Below are 24,789 nucleotides of genomic sequence, written 5' to 3'. Positions count from 1 at the left end.
ATTGTCTAAATCACTGCACAGCATATAGAAGTGTTCAATACATCCTTGGCGAATTAAGGTGTACTTTTTTTTAGTATTAATAGCACAAGCATTTGCTATGCATTTTCTTTGCGCTTGGCCCTATGCTAAGTGTTTTACATGCCTGAACTCATTTCATCCTCTCTAGCAGTCAGGAAGGTAAGTACTCCATGAATGAAATAAAATTTTGATGAATTAGAGAATGCTGCTTTGATTGCCATAGCAACACAAGTCTGGAAATATAAAGCCAATTTTAGAAGACATAATCATTGCTTTGCTCCTCTTCCTGTCACCATTTTAACGTACAGTTACAGGTACTTATGTGAAAATAATTGTGGCATAAGACCTGCCCCAAGGAGCTTTTTTCATTGATGCTGTTGACTCCCATAGTTGAAAGTGCACGTTCTAGAATTAGACCCTCAAAGGACTGTACCACACTGCTTCCTGACATGAAGCACACATACCTCATGAGATTCTTGGTAACATGTCAGAGAGAATCGTAAATCAGAGAAGCAATTTGGCATACACTCGAGGTGTGACTTTTATTGAATTGTTAGATAATTTATAACATTAGCTTTATAGAGAAATAAACCCACTCTCAACAAGTCGATTGCTACTTATGGAGACCCTATAGAGTTTCTGAGGCTGTAAATCCCTATGGAAGCTGACTTCCACGTCTTTCTCCCACAGAACTGCTCGTGGTTTTGAACTGCTGACCTTTTACTTAGCAGTCAAGCGCTTTATCCACTATGCCACCATTGAAATAGCCATGATATGTTACGGAGAACTCAATATTTGCATGAGTGATTAATAGAAAGTTCCAGGTTTCAAACAAGCCTTGAGTTTTCAGAAAACTGCTTTGCATCAATTTCCCCAGACTCCCATGGCTTTACGCTTATGCTCTTAGGCCCCAGAAGGGGTCACTGAAATCTTCTGAGCATACTAACAGTAGCCTCCTGTGAAAACTAATTGTGTTTAAAAGAGGCCATAAAGGAAATGGGTGGAGCTGCTTGAGATAATGGTACCAAACAACATGGCAAAGTTAGTGGTCAATGTGCTAATCTTGGTCACAAAACGAGATGTATGAAGTTACAGATATTATTTTATGTTCTGATCCTTTTATACTTCACCTGCCTCCAATATGTAATTTTATAACATCTCGAATGATGCTGTAAATTGAGTGTGGAGGGAAATACCAAACAATGCATCTGTACCGTTGTTGAAGCCACAGAGGACAACCAGGTTAAGAGATCCCAGAATTGCTGCTATATTTGCCAAATGCAGTTCTGTGGAGTAATGTGTTAAGCATGTCACAGAATCAACTTCGATATATATTTTTAAGCTGAGTAACTTTGTTTCCAGGGTTAGACTTTCTAATTCCTTTTTTCTCTTCCAAGTGGATGGACTTTTCGACTTGTCAGGACAACTCTTTTCAATCACTGTAGATGGATTGCCCTTCTCCCCCTGAGACTAGTCTAGGATCATTAAAAAGAAGAGATTTCAGTTACTAAACATCACTATTCTAAAAAGATTACGTCAAGGAAAATAGTAAAACAAAGCTAAGGACCCTCCCCCGAAAAAGAAGAATATTTTTACCCTGTGTTCCTAATATAAAGTTTATATTCTGCCACGCATTTATAACTAAGTGCCCAACACACTGATTAATGATTTAAAGCAAAAATCTACATGGTTATTTTATCTTTAGTGTATAAGGCCCCTTGTAGAATGTTTTATAGAAGACTGTCTAAAAATATTTGTTAAATTAAAAAAGTAATAGAGAACGTATTGGTTTGGTTAAAATAAATTCTTTAAGAGGAATTTTTTTTGTTTTAATCTCATCAGTGTAGTAGCGTTCTCTAAATTTAAAGCATGTTTTATGTTATATTAATTCATGGAGGAGCCTTGGTAGTACAGTAGTTAAATGCTCAGCTACTAATCAAAAGGTCAGTGGTTCCAACCTACAAGATACTCTTCAGGACAAAGATGTGGCAGTCTGCTTCCATAAAAATGACAGCCTTGGAAACCCTGTGGGGCAGTTCCACTCTGTCCTATGTGGTTGCTAGGAGTCGGAATCAACTCAACGGCAGTGGGTTTTGTTTGGTTTGGATATCAATTAACAGGACAAGAAAAAAGAATTTATAGTAAATTCTCAAATTAAGTTTTTTGTTTTTATTAAAAAACATAAAAGATAAAATAGGAGGTGTCCATAGACTTATTGCTACCAAATTACTACTTGCTCAGACTTTTGAGATATTTCTTTCCAGTCTTCTTTATACATATTTTATACAGTAATTATAATACTATGCTTTTTTACTTAACATGAGCACCTAAGTATTTTTCCATTATTAGATACTCTTTACAAACATTTCAACAAATGCTTGCTAGTTTGGTTGCCTGGTGAGTCATGCAATTTAATCATTTATACATTCTTGCAAAATTAGATCATTTCTTTTGAATTTTTATTACTATTACAAATATGGTGTGATGAAGGTTTTTGTATGCATCTAATTTTTCCACAATCTTTGTGATTATTATTCTAGAAAATACTGAGTCAAACGGTTGGACATGTATGACTCTTGTCAGTTGGCTTTCACAAAAGACTTGTACTTACTTATATTCGTGTTAGCAGTGTACCTGAGCACTTATTTTTAGTTGTTATCTTTGAAGGTTATGCAAATAATATCTTACTACTTGTTAATATGAATCTTATGTGCAACGCTGAACTGTTTTCTGCACGTCTGTTTACTGGTTGTATTTCCTTTCTTTTGAATTCTCTGTTCAGACCTGGGGTCCTTGGGTGGTGCAAACAGTGAGCACTCTCAATTGCTAAACAAAAGGTTGGAGGTTTGAGTTCACCCAGGGGCTCCTCAGAAAAAAAACCTGGTGATCTACTTCTGAAAAATCAACCATTGCAAAAACCCTATGGAGTAGCTCTACTCTGACGCGTATGGCGTCACCTTGACACGGAGCCAACCTGATGGTGACTGGTTCATGATATATGGCTATATAGATATTATGGTGTTTCTCATTGATTTCTATAAACTGAACTCTTCACATTTTTTACATTATAAGTAACCCTTTGGCTGTCCTCAGCAACCTTCCTTTCTAAAATTCCAAGAAACTCTATCAGAAACACTACATTTTCATTAATAATGAAAGCATTAAAGAAATTTGTATTTAAAAGAAAGAAAAGAAGAAGGATCATACAGGCTATAACTTCCTCTGTGTCAAAAAAAGAAAAACAAAGCGTGTACACTGTCACATTGCTGTAGTTAATCTACTCCGGGTTGGTTGTTTTTAGGCTTTGTTTTGTCCCAAATCCCACCATGTGTTTTCTAGCGATATATTAGGCTTCCACAACTACAAAGTGATTTGATAGCACCGTGGTGTTAGTTTTTACTTGCATTGGAAATATTTTGCCTACAAAAATAACTTATTTCAATTAACTTTGAAAGGCCATTGTCAAACAAATATATTGATATCAGAAACAGAGATTGCAAAAAATTGATAATTAATTAGGGTAAATAGATAAAGTAAGCAAATATTTCCTTTTTCAAATCATATGAAAATAGTTATTTTGAGGCATTGGACAGAGCAGATTGTCCTACAACAGAAACTCAAAATGTTTCATTTCCTCAAGACCTGCTCTCTGGTGTGAGACCTCCCCCGTAGACCATCCATCTCTGACGGTGTTAAAATTGTTACCAACGTTAAGCCATAGGAAAGAGGGAAAATCAAATGTTGCAATATATTGTTCTTCAGCCCACCCCTGCTCCCTGTCTGCAGCCTTTCTATATATTGCAGTAGTCTGTCCTTAGACAAGGTGATGGCAGTTTCCACCAGCTGTCTGCTAGTTTTTAAACTGGGGAAGCTGCAAGAGAAATGAAACAGTGCTACCACACAGAATGAATAGCTTCTGACCTATGCTGGGTTTCTTAAGGATTTATTTAGCTGCTTCTGGTTTTCTAGGTAGAATTTCCTTGAAACACTAAGAAGACCTCTACCTATAAATAAATGAGGTCCAAAGCATCCCTGGCTTTGCTTTCTATTGTTTTGCCTTGTGGCTGATGGAACATGATTTGTAACATCACTGATACCCAGGGCCCTTTGGGCTCCCTGTGGCCAAAGCACTGCTTCTGAGGGTCTCTGCTGGGGCCTTTAGCTAGATTAGAAATGTACGTTTTCTGTGTGCCTTACTCACAGTGTGAACTGAGCAAGTCCATCAATAAGGGCTTGAACTTCCATCACCCAAAATAAAAACCTTAGTCTGCTGCCTAATGTTACTAGCCACAGTAGATACAATCATTATTATTATTATTATTTTCTTAAGGCTAAAATGGCAAGCATTATTATTTCTTCACTTAACAATTCAGGTTTAACAAATGGTTGTAGATATTTTAGCATGCAAAAGACTATTTCTTGATAGGATATCATTCAAAGATAGGATAGTAATTAAAGAAAACTGCTGATGTTTACAGTCTGATGCTCTCCCTGCTAAAATGAGCTATGTGTGAAAAAAAAAAAAATGTGTGTTGTAAATGGTAATTATTGGTCACAATGGAGAAAGAATGATCTATTTAATGCTAAATACAGACAGTATTACATTTCCCATAACTGTTATTTTTGTTGTTAGGTGCCACAGAGTCAGTTCTGACTCACAGCGACCCTATGTACAACAGAACGAAACACTGCCCGGTCCTGCGCCATCCTCACAATTGTTGTTATGCTTGAGCCCTTTGTTACAGCCACTGTGTCAATCCAACTCCTTAAGAGTCTTCTTCTTTTTCACTGACCCTGTACTTTACCGAGCATGATTTCCTTCTCCAGGAACTGATCCCTCTGATAACATGTCCAAAGAATGTGAGACGAAATTTTGCCATTTCTCCTTTTTCTGGCAGTCCATGGTATATTCAATAGTCTTCACCTACACCATAATTCAAAGGCATCAATTCTTCTTTGGTCTTCCTCATTCATTGTCCAGCTTTTGCACGCATATGAGGTAATTGAAAATACTATGGCTTGGTCAAGTAGTCCTCAAAGTGACATCTCTGCTTTTTAACACTTTAAAAAGATGCTTTGAACAGATTTGCCCAATGCAATATGTCATTTGATTTCTTGGCTGCTGCTTCCACGGGCATTGATTGTAGATCCAAGTAAAATGAAATTCTTTACAACTTCAATATTTTCTCCATTTATTATGATGTTGCTTATTGGTGCAGTTGTGAGATTTTTTTTTTTTAATTTTTTTTGCGTTGAGGTATAATCCATACTGAGGTCTGTGGTCTTTGATCTTAATCATTACGTGCTTCAAGTCCTCTTTGCTTTCAGCAAGCAAGGTTGTGTCATCTGCATGGCAGGCTGCTAATGAGTTTTCCACCAACCCTGATGCCACAGTCTTCTTCATATAGTCCAGCTTCTCAGATTATTTGCTCATCATATGGATTAAATACGTGTGATGAAAGGATGCAACCCTGATGCACACTTTTCCTGATTTTAAACCACACAGTATTCCCTTGTTCTGTTTGAATAACTATTTCTTGGTCTATCTACAGGTTCTGTATGAGCACAATTAGGTGTTCTGGAATTCCCATTCTTCTCAATGTTATCCATAGATTGTTATGATCCATACAGTCAAATGTTTTTGCATAGTCCCATGGTACCACACTCTATTTTGGATGTTTAATATAATTCATAACATGAAACCGATAGCATTACCAAAAGATAGCCATAAAGGTAATTCTAGTTTTCATTTCATTTTCTGCCGCAAAAGTGTTGGCAAATATTTACAGTGAGTCTTTTTTTTTTCTTTGCTGAAATTACACTAACAAAACCACTTCCTTTAAAAATGCATTATGAAGTACAGGTCATTGCTTGTTGCAAAACACATCTGTGCAAATTTGCTAAAGAATCTATCTTAATATTTCATTTTTTAAATAAAGTGCATATCTCATGATATAATGATCACTGAAAACTGCTTCCAAATTTGCAAAAGAAAAACTTGTGAAGAGTGTTACTTTAAGTAAGCATGACTTGAGGATGGGGGAAGAAAATTAAGTTCTCAAAAAGATTTTACACTGATGTGACTGTGCTGTGTGCTCTCAGGTTTTTTTTAATCATTTACTTTACATTACTGTGTGCCGTTGAGTCAATTCCGACTCATACCAACCCCGTGTAACAGAATAGAACTGCCCTGGAGAGTTTCCTAGGTTGTAATCTTTATAAGAGCAGATTACCGGGTCTTTCTCCAGCCAAGCAGCTGGTGAGTTCAAACCACTGACCTTTTAGTTAGCAGCCGAACACTTAACCGTTTTGCCACCAGAGCTCCTTAGGTGTACCATATCTGCCTCCAACAAAAGATTTAACGTAGTTTAACATAAAACACACAGACAGAATAGAAACGAAGACCATTAGAGAAAGACTAAAAAGATTAAGTTCAAGAAGTTGATCTCCACAGACTCCTCCAGTTCTAGAACTATAATTCTAAGTCACTGGGCCACACTGCCTAAGGGAGGTGGGGTTTTGTAGTAGAAAGGTTGCCAGTGTCAAAATCACAGGTCTTCTTTTTACTCCAGTCCTCTGCCATCAATTTTCTTACCTGTAGATTGAGATTGTGTCACGAAAAGGGCTCAAATTGCCCACCAACAAGAGGGAATAGAAGAACCACGGGAAGACAAGGGGAAAAAGAAAATGCGAGAAAATGAATCAACTGAACTAACTCACTGAAACATTGATCATGTACTGTGTGTCTCTACAGTAGCACTGGAGATGTAAAGATAAGTACATTCTTTGGTCTCAAGAAGCTCACAGTCTAAAAAAGAGAGAGGGAGGAAATGGAGAACCCTGAACTATAAATGCAGGCCAATGATAGAGGAAGGCGCTAGGTACAGCGTGAAACCAAGATACTGGGCGGGGTGGTGGCGTGCACAGAAGCATAAGAACATGCTTTCTAAACAGCCACACAGCAGAGACATCTCTCCTAAAACTAGCTCTGACTGCTCCAGGTTCTGGCCCATTCTCTCCTCATCTCCTCCCATCCTTGCTGGGCTGCTCCAATTCTTCTTCCTTTCTAACCTGCCAAAGGTAAAGATTTTAGAAGCACCAGGTTGAAAGGCATGCCCTGCTGGCATAAAGGTTAGGAGCTTGGCTGCTAACCAAAAGGTTGGCAGTTCAAATCCACCAGCCGTTCCTCAAAGACCCTATGGGGCAGCTCTTCTCTGTCCTATAGGGTCACTATGAGTCGGAATTGACTCAATGGCAATGGGTTTATTTATATTTTGTTTTTGATTTAAGCTGAAAGGGATCTCAAGACTCTCAGGTAAAGAAATGTCTAAATTATTGGAGACAAATCAGTTCCTGGTATCTCTCTTGATAATAATTTCAGTGTCTTTTCATTTGATGGATAGAAAATTTCAGCGGAAAGGACACTAGTGTAGCAGGCGGGAGATTTGGGCTCTATTTCTTTCTGGTAGTAGGTGAGTCATCTTGAGCAGGTCCCTTAACTTTCTGAGCTTCAGACTGCACAGTGTGAAGTGAGGAGTAGAACCTGTTCTGGTTATTACAGTCTGGAAATTTCTTTTTCTTCTAAGTGCAGCTTCAGCAGCTTTTCTGTATTTGAGTCCATGATTCAGAATGCTGCCACAACATCTCTCCCCAAGCCCACACCCAGTCTAACGCTGAACAGTTACAATAAGGACACAACTTAGCTATTGCTTCTACTTCTTTCCACCTGCTGGTGGAAACTTTCTTCTCTGTGTCTTTGCTCAAACTTGGCAGTCTTCTTTGGACTCTCTGCAATTTCTCCATTTCCAATTTTAAAGTATGGTGACTAAACTGTCCATGATGTCCTGATAGGCTTCTGAATAAGGTGGGTATTTTCTAGTTGTTCTGGTACTGGCTCTAACCAAGAGTGTGATCTAGAAAACATAATTTCCACATGTGGGTGCACTGTTTTCTGTGCTTCTCTTTACAGATTGTATGTCAGTTAAAAGACTAGCTTGATGCACTTTAAGAGTTTTCTCAGCCATGGTCTTCATGTGTTAATTGATTTATTCATGTATCATGTGGTCAATGAATAGTTATTTATTACTTGTTCAGTTTTGGGCACTACGCTAAATGCTAGCAAAAGTTTTATGGGATGGTGGGAATTAAAGAAATAACTGCTTAGGATAGATTTTATGTTGCTATACATCATAGATCTCTATCTATCTATCTATCTATCTATCTATCTATCTATCTATCTATCTATCTATCATCTATCGAGCCACTGTCTTCCTCACTATATTATAAAGCTCTCAAGAATAGGAAAAGAAACATTACCTACCTCTTCATAACCAAAGAACCCAGCACATTGCCTTTTGGTTAGTAATACATGAATGTCTGCGAACATTCATCCATTCATTCAACAAATATCTATGCCTGTCATGTGCTTGGAATAGAACTTCTACAAGGAAGATAAGATACCTGCACTCGTGTACCTTACATTTTATTGGGGGAAAACAGAGAATAAAAACATTAACAAAAGTGTAAACACCAACATTACAAAATATCAAGTAATAAGTGCTGAGAGGTTAAGTAAATGAGAGTTTTATTAAAAAAAACAGTGACTATTACGATAAACTGAGGATTAGAGAAGGCCTTTCAGAGGAGCTGAGTGCTGAGCTCACATCTGGGTGAAAAGAAGTGGGAGGTATGAAGACAAAGGAAAATAACGTTACAGAAGAGGAAAGAGCTCAGGCCAAGGCCCTGCTATAGGAGCAAATGTAATTCAGGAAGAGAAAGAAGGCCTGGGATAAACCAGACCAAATCTGGAGGATCATGGTAGGAGAACTGCTCAGAGTAGTGGACAAGAATGGATTGTAGAGAATGAGGCACTCCTTTATCCATCAGCCATGTGATCCTCTAAAAACATGCCAGATGATACAACTCCTCTACTAAAAACAGTTCATGCTTTGTTGTTGTTGCTAGGTATTGTTGAGTCAATTTTCAACTTATAGCCGCCCCATGTGACAGAGTAGAACTGCCTCACAGGGGCAGTCTCTATGGGAGCAGATTGCCAGGTCTTTTCTTCTGTGAAGCAGCTTGGTAGGTTTGAAGTGCCAACCTATCAGTTAGCAGGCACGTACTTAAACATTGCACCAGCAGGGCTCTTTATTCAGTGTTTTACTCACATGAAACAAAGTCCAATGGCTATAGGATGACTTAAGCTGTCCTGCATGGTTGCTCTTCCACTATACTCCACTACCTTGCTGACCTTACAAGCCATCTCTCACAATTCTCCCCACAGCCCACTCTGTTCCAGCCACACTGGTCTCCTTGCTGTTCCCAGGAACAGGTCAAACCTGCCCTGACCTCAGGAGATGATGCCTTTGTTATTCTCCCTGCTGTTATGCTCCCCTAGGTCTCTGCCTGGCTTTTATCTCCATTTCATCAGGCTCCTACTCAAAAGCCTCTTCAGAGGTTTTCCCAGACACTTGTCTGAAATAGCATTTCTTTGCCTATCGCTATCTGCCACCCTTCACATCCTTATTTTTCTTCACAGTCCTTACCACTGCCTAACATACAAATTAGTTATTTGTTTACTATCTTTGCACTAGAATACAATTACCTTACGAGCCAGGACTTTACTTTGTACATGGTTCTGTCAATCACCTAGAATAATGTTGGAAACATAATTGGTGCTCAATAAACATGAGTTGAGTAAACAAATTAAATAGTTGATTCAAGAAGTTCCAGTTAGGAAGTTGAGAAGCTGTTGTGTCAGTCCTGATAAAATTAACAATAGCTTGGACTGAAGTGTTAGTGGTTGTCTTAGTCACCTGGTGCTGCTATAACAGAAATACCACAAATGGATGACTTTAACTAAGAGAAATTTATTTCCTCACAGAAGGCTAAAAGTCCAAATTCAAGGTGTCAGCTACAGGGGAAGGCTTTCTCTCTCTGTCAACTCTGGAGGAAGGACCTTTCCTCAATCTTCCCCTGGTGGAGGAGCTTCTTAGCCTCAGGGACCCTGGGTCCAAAGGAAGCGCTCTGCTCCCGGTGCAACTTTGTTGGTGGTATGATGTCCCCAACTCTCTGCTTGCTTCTCTTTCCTTTTATCTCTTGTAAGATAAAAGGTGGTGCAGGCCACACCCCAGGGAAACTCCCTTTACATTGGATCAGGGATACGACCTTAGTAAGAGTGTTACAATCCCACCCTAATCGTCTTTAACATAAAATTACAATCACTAAATGGAAGACAACCACACAATTCTGGGAATCATGGCCTAGCAAAATTGATGGACATATTTTGGGGGGACATAATTCAATCCATGACACTGGTAGAGATGGAGAAAGGTGGACAGATTTGGTAGAATCAAGAGGGAAATGGCAATAGATTAAATATGCCTAATAAAGAAAGTGAGGAATTAAGAATGGCTTTTAAGTTTTTTTTTTTTTTTTAAGTTTGGATTTTGAGCAACTAGAGGGATGGTGAAAATGTTCATTAACATAGAAAGGGCTAGAAGAGCAGTACTTTTATTTTATTTGTTTATTTACTTTCTTGCTTATTTTGCTTGAGATTTCTTTTTTGTCCATACTAAATTTCTGCAAACTATTAGCAGCCCAGTGGAGATGTCCAGGAGGTAATGAGTGTATGAGTCTGGAGCTCATGAGAGAAGCCTTGGCTAGAAATGCAAATGAGGAATCATTGGCATAAAGATGTTTTTCAGAAGTATAAATCTGGGTAAGATTACCTGGTATGAGAGCATAATTAGAGACAATGAAGGTACTGCAGTCTCTCTCTCTCTGTTATTTAGAGTTTGAGAAGCTGAGGAAGAGCCAGCAAAAGAGACTTAGAAGAGGTAACCAAGACAGTAGAAGAAAAATCAGGAGATGAGTGGTATCAAGAGGAAACATTTGGTCAGCTGTGTCAAATGCTCCTAAAAGTTTGAATAAAATGGTTCCGGAGAAATGAATATTGGATTTAGCTATTTGGAGAACACTGGTGACCTTGATTAGATAGTTTCCTGTGGAGTTGTGGGGACAGAAGTCAACTGCAAGGCTAAGTGTTTAACTTAATATGTGGATAAAAAGAAGAAGGGATAATTTTTCTACCTATCTAAATATCTATCAATCATCTATCTATCTATTTACCTATCTCTGTCTGTCTGTCTGTGCCTCAGGAGAGAATATGGGCTTAAGGAGACACTGATGAATCTCCTATTGACCAAGTGTTAAACAAGAGTTATTTGAGTTAAGTGCTAAATGCCCAAAGGAACCCTGGTGGTGCAGTGGTTAAGCACTTGGCTGCTAACTGAAAGGTTGGCGATTCCAACTCACCAGCTGCTCCATGGGAGAATAATGTGGCAGTCTGCTTCCACAAAGATTTACAGGCCTGAAAGGCCTATGAGGCAGTTCTGCTCTGTCCTATAGGGTTGCTATGAGTCAAAATCAACTTAGTGGCAATGGGTTTTTGGTTAAATGCCCAAGTGGATACATCTGATAAGGACTAGAAAGTCAAGAAAGAGTTTAGGCCTTACAGAGGACATATTCAGATGCTAGGGGGAGGTCAGAACCACTGATGGCAAGACTTAATGACAAAAGAGGACAATTCATGAGAGAATGCCAAGTACTCAGGGATAAAAGAGATAATGAGAGAAGCCAGAGAATGAATGTTAAGTTTTCATCAGAGATCTAATTCTGATGTTCTGATACACCACACAAGTACATTTCAGAGGTGATTTAAGCAAATTCGAGTTAAGCTTCTGGAAGTATGAAGAAAGAATATCTCACTTCATTGCGATTTCTCACTGTGAAAGAATTATCCCATTCCTGCAGACTGTAGGGCCCACACACCGAATGTGCCACATGTCCTCTTGCTCTGTGTCTGACCTGACTAAGCTGGGGGTGGGGCGGGGCAGAGGGAGGCAGAGGCTGAATTTCTGGGTTTTCAAGCATCATGACAGTTACTCAGGAGCGCAGACCTGCCTTTTTGTCTGACAAATTATAAGCTGTTCTTCTCCTGAAAATTGTAAAGGCTTTAGACCAAAAGTGCCTGAAGGGCTACATTAGGAGTCATTTGTGGTTTTTCTAAAAAAAAAAAAAAAAAGATATGAAGGTGAAGTAGTCTACTCAAGCTAGGAAGGAGAACAAAGTCTAAGGAAAATGAGGGTACAGAAGTAAGAAAAAAAAAAATACCTTTTAATATCCTGTTAATAAATGCCAATTGTCTATGAGTAAGTATTGTCCTTTACAGAAGTTCCACTTTGGTAGATAGGAAGTTGATTGGATTACATACCAAGAATAGTGACCTTGCTATCTTGCCCATTCAAAATATTTCTATGGGGTTTTTGAAACCAGACTTTCACTTTTCTCTGGTAAAATGTCGCTGTGATTACAGACTCGTGCATAGAGGGAGGAATCCCTGGGGAGTGCAAATGGTTAACACATTTGGTTGCTAACCAAAGATTGGAGGTTCAAGTTCACACACAGGCACCTCAAAAAAAAAAAGGGCCTGGTGACCTATTTCTGAAAAAAATAGAGCACAGTTCTACTCTGACACACATGGGTTCTCCATGAGTCTGAGTGGACTCCATGTGAACTGGCTGTTTTCGAGAGAAATAAACAGCCTCAGCTGTAGTGGTCCACAGCCAGGTGATCTACTGACAAAGACCCATTCCAGGGAAGACTCCACTCAGTCACAGCCATCCAGAACCAGTCCTCTTTCTCATCTCTCCTCCCCCAGCCCATAGGAATATTTCTGAATAACTCGTTTCTTTCTTGAGGGCTGTGAGAGTTTTCCTCTGAGGCACCTGATGCAGTCTACTTCATTGGCCTAAGACTTGGAAAACCAAAGCCCACTCAATTCGAGGTCATTTATCTTCTTCTGTTTGCTTGATCCTCCCTCTTGGCCTTCTCCTGAGGCACCAAGCATAAAGGCAGCCATCGACTTGGGAGAAGAAGGAGAGGGCGAAGAGAAAAAAAAAATTACTAGTTAATATCTCAAAAGACGTTTTGCCAGGAATGTAAGGGGGCAGTGCATTTATGTTATTGGGGGAGGAACAACTCAGAAAAGGAGGGTGAAAATGATTACACAACTCAAAGAATGTAATCAGTCATTAAATGGTACATGTAGAAACTATTGAATTGGTGTGTTTTGCTGTGTATATTCTCAACAACAGCAAAATAAATGAAATTATGTATATAAAAAAACACATATTTTACCACACATACCAAATTTCAACTTCCTTTCTGCTAAAAATTGCCATAGTCTGATCTTTATGCTATAATCACCTTTTTTTTCCATTTCACTGACCTTTTGAATTTTTGTATCCCCCGTCATCCTCATCATCTCCTATCACTTGGCCCCAATGACACCTTGTACTCTCTGATCTTAGCTCTGTGTACTCTGCATCTCTCTCTCTCTTTTTTTTTTTTTTTTAAAGTTTTGGTGGTCCTTAGGTGCTTTGCTGCAAAAATACCATTTTAGGCAAATAAAGATGCCTTGCCAAAAAAAAACTTCTTCAATAAACAAAAAGAAATTAAAAGTCACCTGGAAATACAGGTCAGTAAGCAAATCAGAGGAAATCCTGGTGGTGTAATGGTTAAGTGCTACGGCAGCTAACCAAAAGGTCGGCAGTTCGGATCTGCCAGGGGCTCCTTGGAAACTCTATGGGGCAGTTCTGCTCTGTCCTACAGGGTCGCTATGAGTCAGAATTGACTCGACGGCAATGGGTTTGGCTTTTGGAAGCAAGTCAGAATTTTTTTTTAATGAAAAGATTTCATACTCGGAAAAATGACATCGTTTAGAAGATCCCTGTGTATCGATGCCATTTTTTTCAAAACTGACTTATTAAAGTAATTTATGTTATATGAGTGAAGATTATGCTCATTAATCAGTTGCTGTTGAGTTGACTCCAACACATGGAAGATGCTTCAGAGTAGAACTGTGCTTCATAAGGTTTTCAGTGGCTGATTTTTTGGAAGTAGATCTCCAGGAGTATCTTCCAAGGCACCTCTGGGTAGACTCCTACCTCCAAGCTTTAGTGTAGTAGCCGAGGGCATTACCTGTTTACACCACCCAAACCAAACCCACTGCCGTTGAGTCGAATTCTGACTCCTAGTGACCCGATAGGACAGAGTAGAACTTCCCCACAGGGTTTCCAAGGCTGAAATCTTTACAGAAGCAGACTGTCATATTTCCCTCCAGTAGAGTTGCTGGTAGGTTTGAACCATCAATCTTTTGGTTAGCAGTCCAGGGCCTTAACCACTGTGCCAACAGAGACTCTTTTATATTCATTAAACCAAACCAAACCCATTGCTGATGACTCAATTCCAACTCATAGTGACCCTATAGGACAGAATAGAACTGCCCCATGATTTCCAAGGAGCGGTTAGTGGATTCAAACTGGTTAGCAGCTAAGCTCTTAACCACTGTGCCACCAGGGCGCCTTATACTCATTCCAAAAAAACAAACCAAATCCGTTGCCATTGAGTCAGTTACAACTCATAGGACAGAGTAGAACTGTCCCATAGGGTTTCCAAGGAGCGCCTGGTGGATTCAAACTGCTGACCTTTTGGTTGGCAGCAGTAGCTCTTAACCGCTATGCCACCAGGGTTTCCTTATACTCATTAGAAAAGCCTAATCAAGGCAGATGTAATTATATTTGTAACAGTTTTCTCTGAACACCTAGATAATACCTTGATAAGCATCTCAGTATCACTGTTAACTGAAAATTTATGGACTTGCCTTGAAACTACATTTAATTGCAGAAATGTGTTGTGACTTTTATAACAAGCTAAGAAAGATAAAACTTAATTAATTTCAACATAGAATAGAGAGACCCATGCTCTGATTCCCTTAGATGCTAATGAAACCATTTCTAAAGGAAGAAAAATTGCCAAATCACCAAATCAAATCACTGATATTACTTATCAAAGATGTTTTCATATTCTCCCAACACGTAAGATCACTGTCCATATTTATGGCTTGCTAAAAGGTTAAATATATTTTGGTAAAAAAATAACTGATACAGCTATGTTTGTGGGTCAAAAACATTGAAATGGATCTTTAAAAGAATGCTGCATTTTAGAATCTAAGCATTAAATGATAAAAGAGATTAAAAGTTGCCATTGTGATTGAACGTTTCTCTATTTTAACTTAGGTCTTCACTAAAATCATACAAAATTTACTTAGTTATTGCTCTTTGATTTCTTAGAACTCTAGCAACTGGAATTTTTTTTTTCTAGCAGAGCAGGATTTCCTTTTTTTTAAGAAAGCCACATACATAAATACATATTGCTAACCCCAGGTTGCAATCTGACTTGTAGTTTGCACGCTTACAAAGATTGTTTGATTAGGTTTTTGATTTCAAGGACTTTTTTTTCTTCTTCTTTTCTTCATTTAGTAGAATGATTGGGATGTTTTAGGTTTTGCCCTGAGACGTTAAAAATCAGTTTTCTCCATGTTTTTTGTTGTTGTTGTTTTGTTTTGTGTCTGTTTTGTTTTGTGTTGCTTTTCATGAAAAAAAAAAAGTGGAACTGAAAATTTTAGACAGTTTTCTTCTTTTCAGCGAAAGAGAAAATGCTTTTTGTGCATCTTCTGGAAATCTTCCTTTAACTCTGCATTAAGTAATACGCTACCAAGAGTGAGAACTCTTGGAATCGGCTGAAGCATGGTAAGTAGAATTCAATAGCCCTTTTGTATCATAGTTACTAGAATAAAACAAGCTGCTGGCTTGCAACTTATATTGTATCTTCAGAGGAAGTGGGTTTGCTTATCATTGATTCATTCCATGCCTTTTTCTTAGTAAAAGTTGGGCCCCAAGTAAACCAAGTTCTCAATAATGAGTCAAATCAGATATGGGTTTACGATAAGTATCCTATTTGAAAGCGAAGAGCTGCCATCTGAGAATATCAACTTTCGCTTTTTTCCTTTAATTCCAACCCTCTTCCCCCAGTATCAGATCATGCTGTTATTAATAATCTTGAAAAACCAAACCTAAAAATGGCAGCAAATATCAAACATGTTGTCTGGTCTTTCTAAATAAAAGCCAATTAGGTAAAAAAATAAAAACAAAAAAGATATGGCCTTTCCATTACAACTATCAACAGCCCCCTCCATTCTAGAAGTCAGGATGGAAAGGCACCTAGGCAAACAGAGTGTTTTACTGTGCTTCGTAATGCCTAGACTATGGCCTAATTAAACTAGTTGCCATGGAGTTGAACTTGACTCCTGGTGACCCCATGTGTGTCAGAGTAGAACTGTGCTCCATATGGCTTTCAATGGCTGATTTTTTGGAAGAAGATTGCCAGGCCCTTCTCCCAAGGCACCTCTGTGGACGCCAGCGTTAGCACCAGACATGTTAACCATTTGCACCACCCAGGACTCCATGGCTAATTAGATCCAATCAAGAACATTCCCCAAAGGTATGCACATCTGAATCTCAGATCACACACAGCATCTGATGTAGCCAGTCCCATTTTTCTGTGAAGGCTTCTGCACTGATTTTTCATTTTAATTCCTGGTGTCAAGTACTCCCCCATGACCTTTTTGGATGTCATTACATGAAGGTTGTATTATATTCAATCATGAGGGAAATGGTAACAGCAATTTTCTGAAATGAGGCCTGGCACAAAACCCAGATGCTCTATAGAGAAGTCAGCAAGTTTTATTTACCAAGCAAATGTTGACTCTACATCTGCTTTATGGAAAATGTTGTACCGGCTGGTGAGTATAGGTAGGGGAGAATGACAGACAGAGCTTGAGACATAGTCCTTTTCCTCGTGGCTGCTTACAGAAGAGACAGAGAAACAAGTAAACACAGAATTAGGGAAAGAGGGAAAATAAGTGTGTATAGGAAAGAGAGATAAGATCTTAACTCATCTTGAGAACACTCGTAGGACAGAGATGTTGGGTCACAACAGTTCTGAAATTCTATCCTAAGGCTCTGGTAGATGCTGGAGAGTGAGAGAAGCATCTGTGTTTACATTCGTTACTTACAAAAATTGCTGCGATTCAACCATGGATATCGTTGTTTTGCTATTATCCGGGGGGCGGGAAAAGTGTTACATCTAAGAAGAGCCAGATTCTTCCAACTTAAATTCTTTGAATTTTTAAGTAAAAGCACAACCATGACCCAATACTGAATATTTATTTAAGTCTTTTTTAAAAATCTTCAATTCAGCATTGATGTTCTCTTTCCATACCTGGACAGGAACACCAAAGACATGGAATCCTGGATATGTGATAATAAAACCATTCTTAGGATTCAAAACCCTATTACATGAGTCTGCAAGCAAGAAAATAGTAAATATATATATATATCATGTTCAGTTGATAATTAGAAAGAGTGCTAAAAGTATGGTCTCCCCATCCTAACGATATAATGGGTAGACATGAAAGTTTGCTTGAAACTTAATCATAGTCAAGATCTGACACACAATGCAAAGTGAAGAGCAATCTAAGATTTTTTAAAATTTTATTGTGGAAAAAATCTGTTTAACTAAAATTCACTATTTTTATCAGTTTTAAATGTGCTGTTCAGGGGCATGTATTACACTCACAGTGTTGTGCAACCATCACCACGATTGCCAAAACTTTTTATCACCCCACACAGAAACTCTGTACCCATTAAGCAATAACTCCCTGTGCCCCTAATTTTTTTTCTAGTGTAAAAACTCCAAATAAAACCCAGAAAGTTTGGTAGTTAATTTCTTGCTTATGCATTTAAGACCAAGTGTCTAGATCCCAACGGCACATTAAGGAAAAACTGGGTGCTGGGAGCAGTGTGTCCTGAATGCAGGCAACGAGGTATGCATTGTCCATAGAGAATTCAAAAGAATGATAAAACCAGCAAAAGTCAGGCTACTTTCTAGTATCCCTATGTGCCGGCAGCAGTCCCTGGGTGGTGCAAATGGTTAACATTCTCAGCTGCTAATCAAAAGGTTGGAGGTTCAAGTGAACCCAGAAGAACTTCAGAAGAAAGGCTCAGTGCTTTGCTTCCAAAAAATCAGCCATTGAGAGCCCTAGTGAGCACAGTTTTACTCTGACACACATGGGCTCATCATGAGTCAGAGTCAACTTGGTGGCAACTGGTGTATATGCTGGCAATTTTAGACAACATTGGTGATAAAACACTCCTCCCATCGTGAGGCCCTCATCTCCACCGCCAAGTCGCTAACTGGATCTCTTCCCTGGCTGCAACACCCTTCACTGACGGCAAAGGGGAATCTAAGCTTTTTTGGAACATTCACTGACATTATCACTTCCTGAGACTCCTCAGTAACTTTAATGGAAACAGAGACTCTCATTTAAAGCAAACAAACATAACAAAATAATACTGGATCACAGTTATTCAATGTATTCATTGTTATTCCCCACTGTAGCTCAGACTTGGATAATATAATATTTTCTAAAGGACTGCAGAAGAAATTTAAAGAAGTATCTCCAGAATTTACAGTACATCCAACTATTATACCATTTTTTATATTCAGTATTGTAAGTGAAAATGTTTTTAATTCATTCTTGAAAAAATTGCCACACTGTCTTCTTAGTTTCATTCTACAAAACAGCCTCCAATGGACTTTTAATTGCCGTGATCAAAGGAAATGGTAAGTTCCATGATAACTTGGTTGAAATCTATTAACTTAAGGCAAGTCATGAATATTTTTGAAGTGTTAATTTTGCAGTCAATTTATTCAGTGTAATATGTGCAAACACGCACTCTCGCAGTTTCAACACAAAAAATTAAGAAAGATGCACCATTCCGGGGATGCTGTCATGGGCCAGAGAAGAAGGCAGATGAAAAAGAAACACATCACAGGCCAAGGGTGTTCTCAATCAAGTTGGAATGCGCCAGTCATGTACGGCTTTACATGTATACAGTCAGAGCTTTGCATGTGTACATATATACGCTCAGGGTTTTGCATGTTTATACTCAGAGATTTACATGTATACAGTCAGAGCTTTGCATGTGTATATATATACGCCCGGAGTTTTGCATGTTTACAGTCAGAGATTTACATGTATACAGTCAGAGCTTTGCATGTGTACAGAGATTTACATGTATACAGTCAGAGCTTTGTATGTGTACATATACACAGTGAGAGTTTTGTATGTTTACAGTCAGAACTTTCCATGTGTACATATACACAGAGTTTTGTATGTTTACAGTCAGAGCTTTGCATGTGTACGTATACACAGTCAGAGTTTTGTTAAGTTTACAGTCAGAGTTTTACATGTGTACATATACACAGAGTTTTGTATGTTTATAGTCAGAGTTTTACACGTGTACATATACACAGTCAGAGTTTTACATGTGTACATATACACAGTCAGAGTTTTGTATGTTTACAGTCAGAGATTTACTTGTATACAGTCAGAGCTTTGCATACATATATGCAGTCAGGCATTCACATTTTCACATGTATACAGTCAGAGATTTACATGTGTACATTTATAGGATAATGCAACACATGTAAAATATATATTAAAAACTGAGATATGGACTAGTTCATTGAAAATTATCATTTGTTGTTTCTTTCATTGTTGTTACGGAGAAGTGGAAGTAAAGAGACAAAAACAAGGGCAGACCAAGCAGGTAAAATGATGGTAATAATTCATCCTATGCTACTGGACAAACGTCATTCTATGTCACAGCTCTATTTCTTTGTTTTAGGACAGAAATATATTACATCAAAATTTAAAGAAAGCAGACACATGTACGCCACTGTTTATTGCAGCCTTATTCACAACAGCCAAGAGGCGGAAACAACCCATGTCTCCATTGCCAGACAAATGGATAAACAAAATGTCGTACATACATGTATACCGTCTGAGTTTGGGAATATTTTTCAGCCTAAAAAGGGAAATGAAGTTCTGAGACATATTACAACATGGATGAAACTTGAAAACGTTACGCTGAGTGAAATAAGCCAAACACAAAATGACGAGCATTGTGTGATCCTGCTTATAAGAAGCATCTAAATAGGCAAAGGCAGAGACCGAAGATTATCCCCAGGGGCTGAGGGGACGAGGCAATGGTGAATTCCTGCTTAAGGGGGACTCACTGTCTATTCTGGATGAAGAAAGTGTTCAAAGACGGATGATGCGGAAAGCTGCACAACACTGTGGGGGTAATTAATGCCATGGAATTGTACTCTTAGAAACGATTAAATGGCAAATTTTATGTTATATGTATTTCACTATACTAAGAAAATTATAGCAAAGGAAGAGCCTAGACTCTATAACAAACATTTTACACCTGTGTTCCACATAAACCTTGTACGTACACACGCAAAACAAATTTACTTCAAACATGAATTTACACAGCTGTTTTTTCATTCAAAATTTTTAAAGAATGTGTCAGGTAGTGTGCTAAGTACTGGAGAGAGGGTAGTGGGGGGTCCTTGACCTTATAATACTTACCCCACCAAGCATTTATGAAGTTGTTTCCAGAGCTTAATTTTGCCACTCCAACCTTGTGTCCATAAGGGGATCCTCACCGTGCTTGGACACACTCACCATCTGTGGAGCCGTTTCCGAAACAGAGAAGCACAGGCCCCAGGCCATGCATCAGGTTATCTGAGGATGTTAAATGGGCTACAAGTAATTCGATGCCCCCTGATTAAGCGCTCCAATTAAAATAAAATGGCAAACTCAAATGACCCAAGATCATTTAAAACTAGATGGCTGGACTACAGGACAAAAGGAGTCTGTGTACCAGCTATTTCTGAAACTCTGTGGGGCAGGATCAGTTCTGATTTTGTCTGTTTGCTTGTTTGCTTGACTGCAAGCCTCTGGTCTCATCATTTTTCCAAAATACAATAAAATAAATTACTAGAAAAATGAAATTACTAAAGTGGCATTCAAAATATAAGCCCAATCTTTTTATTATTAGATTCACTGACCTAAAATCACTCTGTCAAATTGCTATAAAACTTTCTATGCGCTTAGACTCAACTTTTTTGCAACAACCATTGGCCTGTGGATAACATGAGTAACCCTGCTCTAGACTCTGTATTGAGATTTGAACTAAGATGAAGAGATGTAGACAGAATTATCCTTCATTTTGTTAGATTCAAAACCAGTTTGGATCTATACCAAAAGAAGATTGACTTGTGGATCGATGTAAGTCTAAAAACAAGGTAATAAGAAAGCTTGATTTTAATCGCTGGCAAGAAAGTAGAAAAGTGCCTAGCAGGTAATAAGCGCTTAACAAATATTTGCTGAATGACTGAATAAATGAATGAACTAGTGGTGGCAGCCTGCGGAGGGCGTAAAGGCCACACAGAGAAGAATGTCAGGAGGGACTGTGATACCTGACAGTCTCGAGGTGAGACTAAGTAGACATCCAAGTGTCAGAAGATAATAAAATAAAGATTCCAAAGTTGTGAAACTTGAAGAAGTAATCAAATAAAATATAACATAAACCCAAGAAAAGTGTAAATTCACCACCTCCAGAGAAAAATGAGCCACATACCCACGCAACAGCGTAAAAAAGAAGACTTACAGCCCTTAGCTGACTAAAGCTAAGTGGTGGGATGAAGCTGCCCAGTCTTAAATTTCATAAATAAATGTGTAGGGTCAGACCAAGAAAAACCATAGCCCTAAAATTCTCAGATCAGGTTGCATGGTTTTACAAGAGTTATTGATAGATCAGAGTACATTTAGGCAAGTATTACAGTAGCAGAAGATTTGAAAATGCAATTGCGTGGAGTAGAGTGAAGGAGAACTAGTGATATTTGAATCCAATGAAGATACATCTTATCTTGGAGGGATGGAGAACGAAGGGTAGTAAAGTAGTTGTTCCCTCGTGTGGAGAAGATATTGAATTTATTTTCTTCATGGTGGGCAAAAAAGGGATGGTCAGAAATAACTAAGCTGTAGTGAGATTTTAATATCAATAGAAGGAAAAGCTTTTAATAATAAACTGTCTAAAAATAAAGTGAAACATTATTTTTGGAGGTGGGGAGCTCTCTCCCATCAAAAATCGTGCTCAAGCATAAATGGGATGAGCATCTATCAGAATGTTGCGGGGATCCCTGAACTGAATGGACCTTGGAATATCTACTGAATTCTTAATGACAGAGACTATTTTTTAATTAAAGAAATATGTATTGAGCAACTATTCTGTGCCAAGCATCGTTCTAGGCACCAGGGATGCAGTGATTAAAAAAAAAAAAAAAAAAACAATGTTCTCACCTCTTAGAGCTTATATTCTACCATGCAAATAATGAGCACATACCTCAACAGGAATTGCACTTTGAGTATTAAAGTCAGCTTTCCTGTCACGCTAGCAAGACCATTCTCAAAAACAAGGTTTGTGGAGAGAAGATTTCTAAGTAACAAAGCCCTTCCTTTAACACGTTAAAGAGCTGGTCTGGAAAACTGGGTCATAGAATTTTCCACAGTGGCGGAGGCCCTTCCAAACAGGAAGAGGAAGGGGAGAAAGTTCTCTTGCTCTGTTCTCAGTGCCTTGTGGGATGTACAAGGGTGATAGTGAACTGGTTTGATGTCACTTTCTTGAATGATCCTTCCCACTTGGTGGAAGGGGAAAGTGACCGTAGAGATGTCCAGAAAAGTACAGAGAAGTCTAGGGACATTGGAGCTATTGACATAATTTCCCAGGGAGGCTCCAGGCCTGGGAGACTTCTAGCCTTAAGAAATTTTGGATATGTTACTGGAGCTTAGAGATAGCCTCAGAGGACAAATGAATCTGAGGCAGCAATACTGGGTCTCCATGGATTTTACATAGAATTTAGAGGACCCAGAGTTCCTCCAGGCTTCAATAAGCAAACACTAAAGACCAGAATGAGGGTATTGGTAGTTCAGTGGTAGAATTCTCACCTTCCAGGCAGGAGACCTGAGTTCCATTCCCAACCAACGCACTCATGCACAGCCATCACCCATTGGTCAGTGGAGGCTTGCATGTTGCTATGATGCGGAACAGGTTTCAGAGGAGTTTCCAGACTAAGACAGACTAGGAAGAAAGGCCTGGTGATCTACTGCCAAAAACCAGCCAGTGAAAACCCTGTGGATAATAATAGTCCAATCTGTAGCTTACTGTGGGGATGGTCCAGGATGAGGAAGTGATTTGTTCTGTTGTGCATGGGGTCACCATGAGTCTGTAGCTGATTTTACAGCAGCTGACAACAACAGCAAAAGCCAGAAAGCAGCACGGTCAGATAAAGAGGAGGATGCTCTTAACAGGGACCTTGAGAGCTGGAGGAGAAGGCCAGGACCACGGGCTCCAAAGGCAGGGCCCCGCACGTCACCAGAGCGGCCTGATAGTCCTCAGTTCAGGGGTCAGTCCAACCCAGCCAATCTGCAGCTGGCACTACCAAGGATCCAGAAGGCACTGCACAGCAACCAGCCACTTCCCCCCTTCTCCCCATTGCCACAGCACCCTGCACTAGATACTGTTGTTGCCTCACCCAGATCACCTGCATTATCCGGAAGCCCATTCCTCTGTGGCTGGGATGTGCACTGCTAGGAGCCCCACCTGCCCTCCTCTCTCAACAATTGCCCTCTGCTACCAGGGTCTCCTCACACAGAGAGCTAGGTACCACAGCCAGTAACTGACTGGGGGGATAAAAAGTTGGCTTGCCTAGAAATGGGCCAACCCTGCAGCGTTGCCCTGTGGCTCAAGCTGGGGCTAGACTTCACCTAAGGCCACATCTCCTGGGCCCACTCCACGCTAAGATTCTGTAATGAGGATGAGAATATATTTGTTTGTGTGGGGTGAGGGGAGAGAGGTGATAAATGTAAAAGACTGGAAAAAACAGAGTACTCTGTAAGGGGCTATTTCAACTTGCCTGATGGTGAATTAAACTAAATATTTGATGGAAAGGGGAGAATTATACCAGGAAAGAGTAGAATTTTAATGACCGGCAAATCTACGTTTCGTTTGGACTCCCTGGTGACTTAGGGGTGTGTGTATGTGTGTGTGTGTGTGTGTGTGTGTGTGTACGCGGGTGGGTGACGGAGCTGTGGGGCTTTACGAAGATCACATTCACTTACCCTTTCTTTGTGTCTCTGAGAATAATGTGACTAAATAAATTTGTGAACTTCATGACAGCCCTCTAAAGAAATAAAACCAGTAAGCTGGAGAGTGTGAGCAGAGACCGGCGATGGTATGGGACCAGGTGGCCAGGAAAGGCCTCCGAGAAGGTGACATTGAGTTGGACCTGGGGGGCGAGAGTAAGCAGTCATGAACAGTACTGAGGGAAGTATGCCTTCACTCTTGCATCACTAACTAGTGGTTTAGGACCTGGCACATTGTAGCTACTCAATAAATACTCGGCGAGAAATGAATGAGTAAGTTAATCAATTTATACGATTTTGTCAGACGTAAACAATCAACTGGGCCAACTCAGATGATTTAGAATTCATGTGTATGCCATAACCCTTCCTCTAGGTAATGCTACGCTCTCTCTTTATATACCTGAGAATGAGTCTTAGAACAGCTTAGGTTTTAAAGCTAGCATGTCAGATAATTTACCCCTTAAATCCTTTAAGAAACCAATATGTTTCCTGTTTCATTCTTAAATGTAGCAGTGGGCAGGATTACCTGCACCACCAAAACTAATTAAATTTCTCCTCTCTCTCTGAAAGTGAGGAGGTTGAATATGCTTATGAGTCTTTAAAGTAATTCACTACTAATTTTATGCACACACACATAGTTGATATATACACAGACACATATTTTACTTTCTTTTTTTATTATGAGGTAAGGATCTAACTTGATTTTTTCCAAAAGGTTTAGTTAGTTGTTCTAACACATATTATTTTAT

General features: G+C 39.2%; 1 long non-coding RNA gene across 1 annotated transcript; it reads left to right on the top strand.

Annotated features, from left to right (window-relative positions):
- Positions 1 to 5,881: 5,881 nt before the first annotated feature.
- On the top strand, positions 5,882 to 24,575 carry LOC111750842 (uncharacterized). Its single transcript, XR_002785879.2, has 3 exons — positions 5,882 to 7,882; positions 15,567 to 15,671; positions 19,674 to 24,575. It is a non-coding gene; the product is annotated as an uncharacterized LOC111750842 (long non-coding RNA).
- The last annotated feature ends 214 nt before the right edge of the window (positions 24,576 to 24,789 follow it).

This window comes from Loxodonta africana, chromosome 4 (assembly GCF_030014295.1).
Source record: "Loxodonta africana isolate mLoxAfr1 chromosome 4, mLoxAfr1.hap2, whole genome shotgun sequence".
Taxonomy (NCBI): Eukaryota; Metazoa; Chordata; class Mammalia; order Proboscidea; family Elephantidae; genus Loxodonta; species Loxodonta africana.
This window is presented reverse-complemented; position numbering and strand designations above follow the sequence as displayed.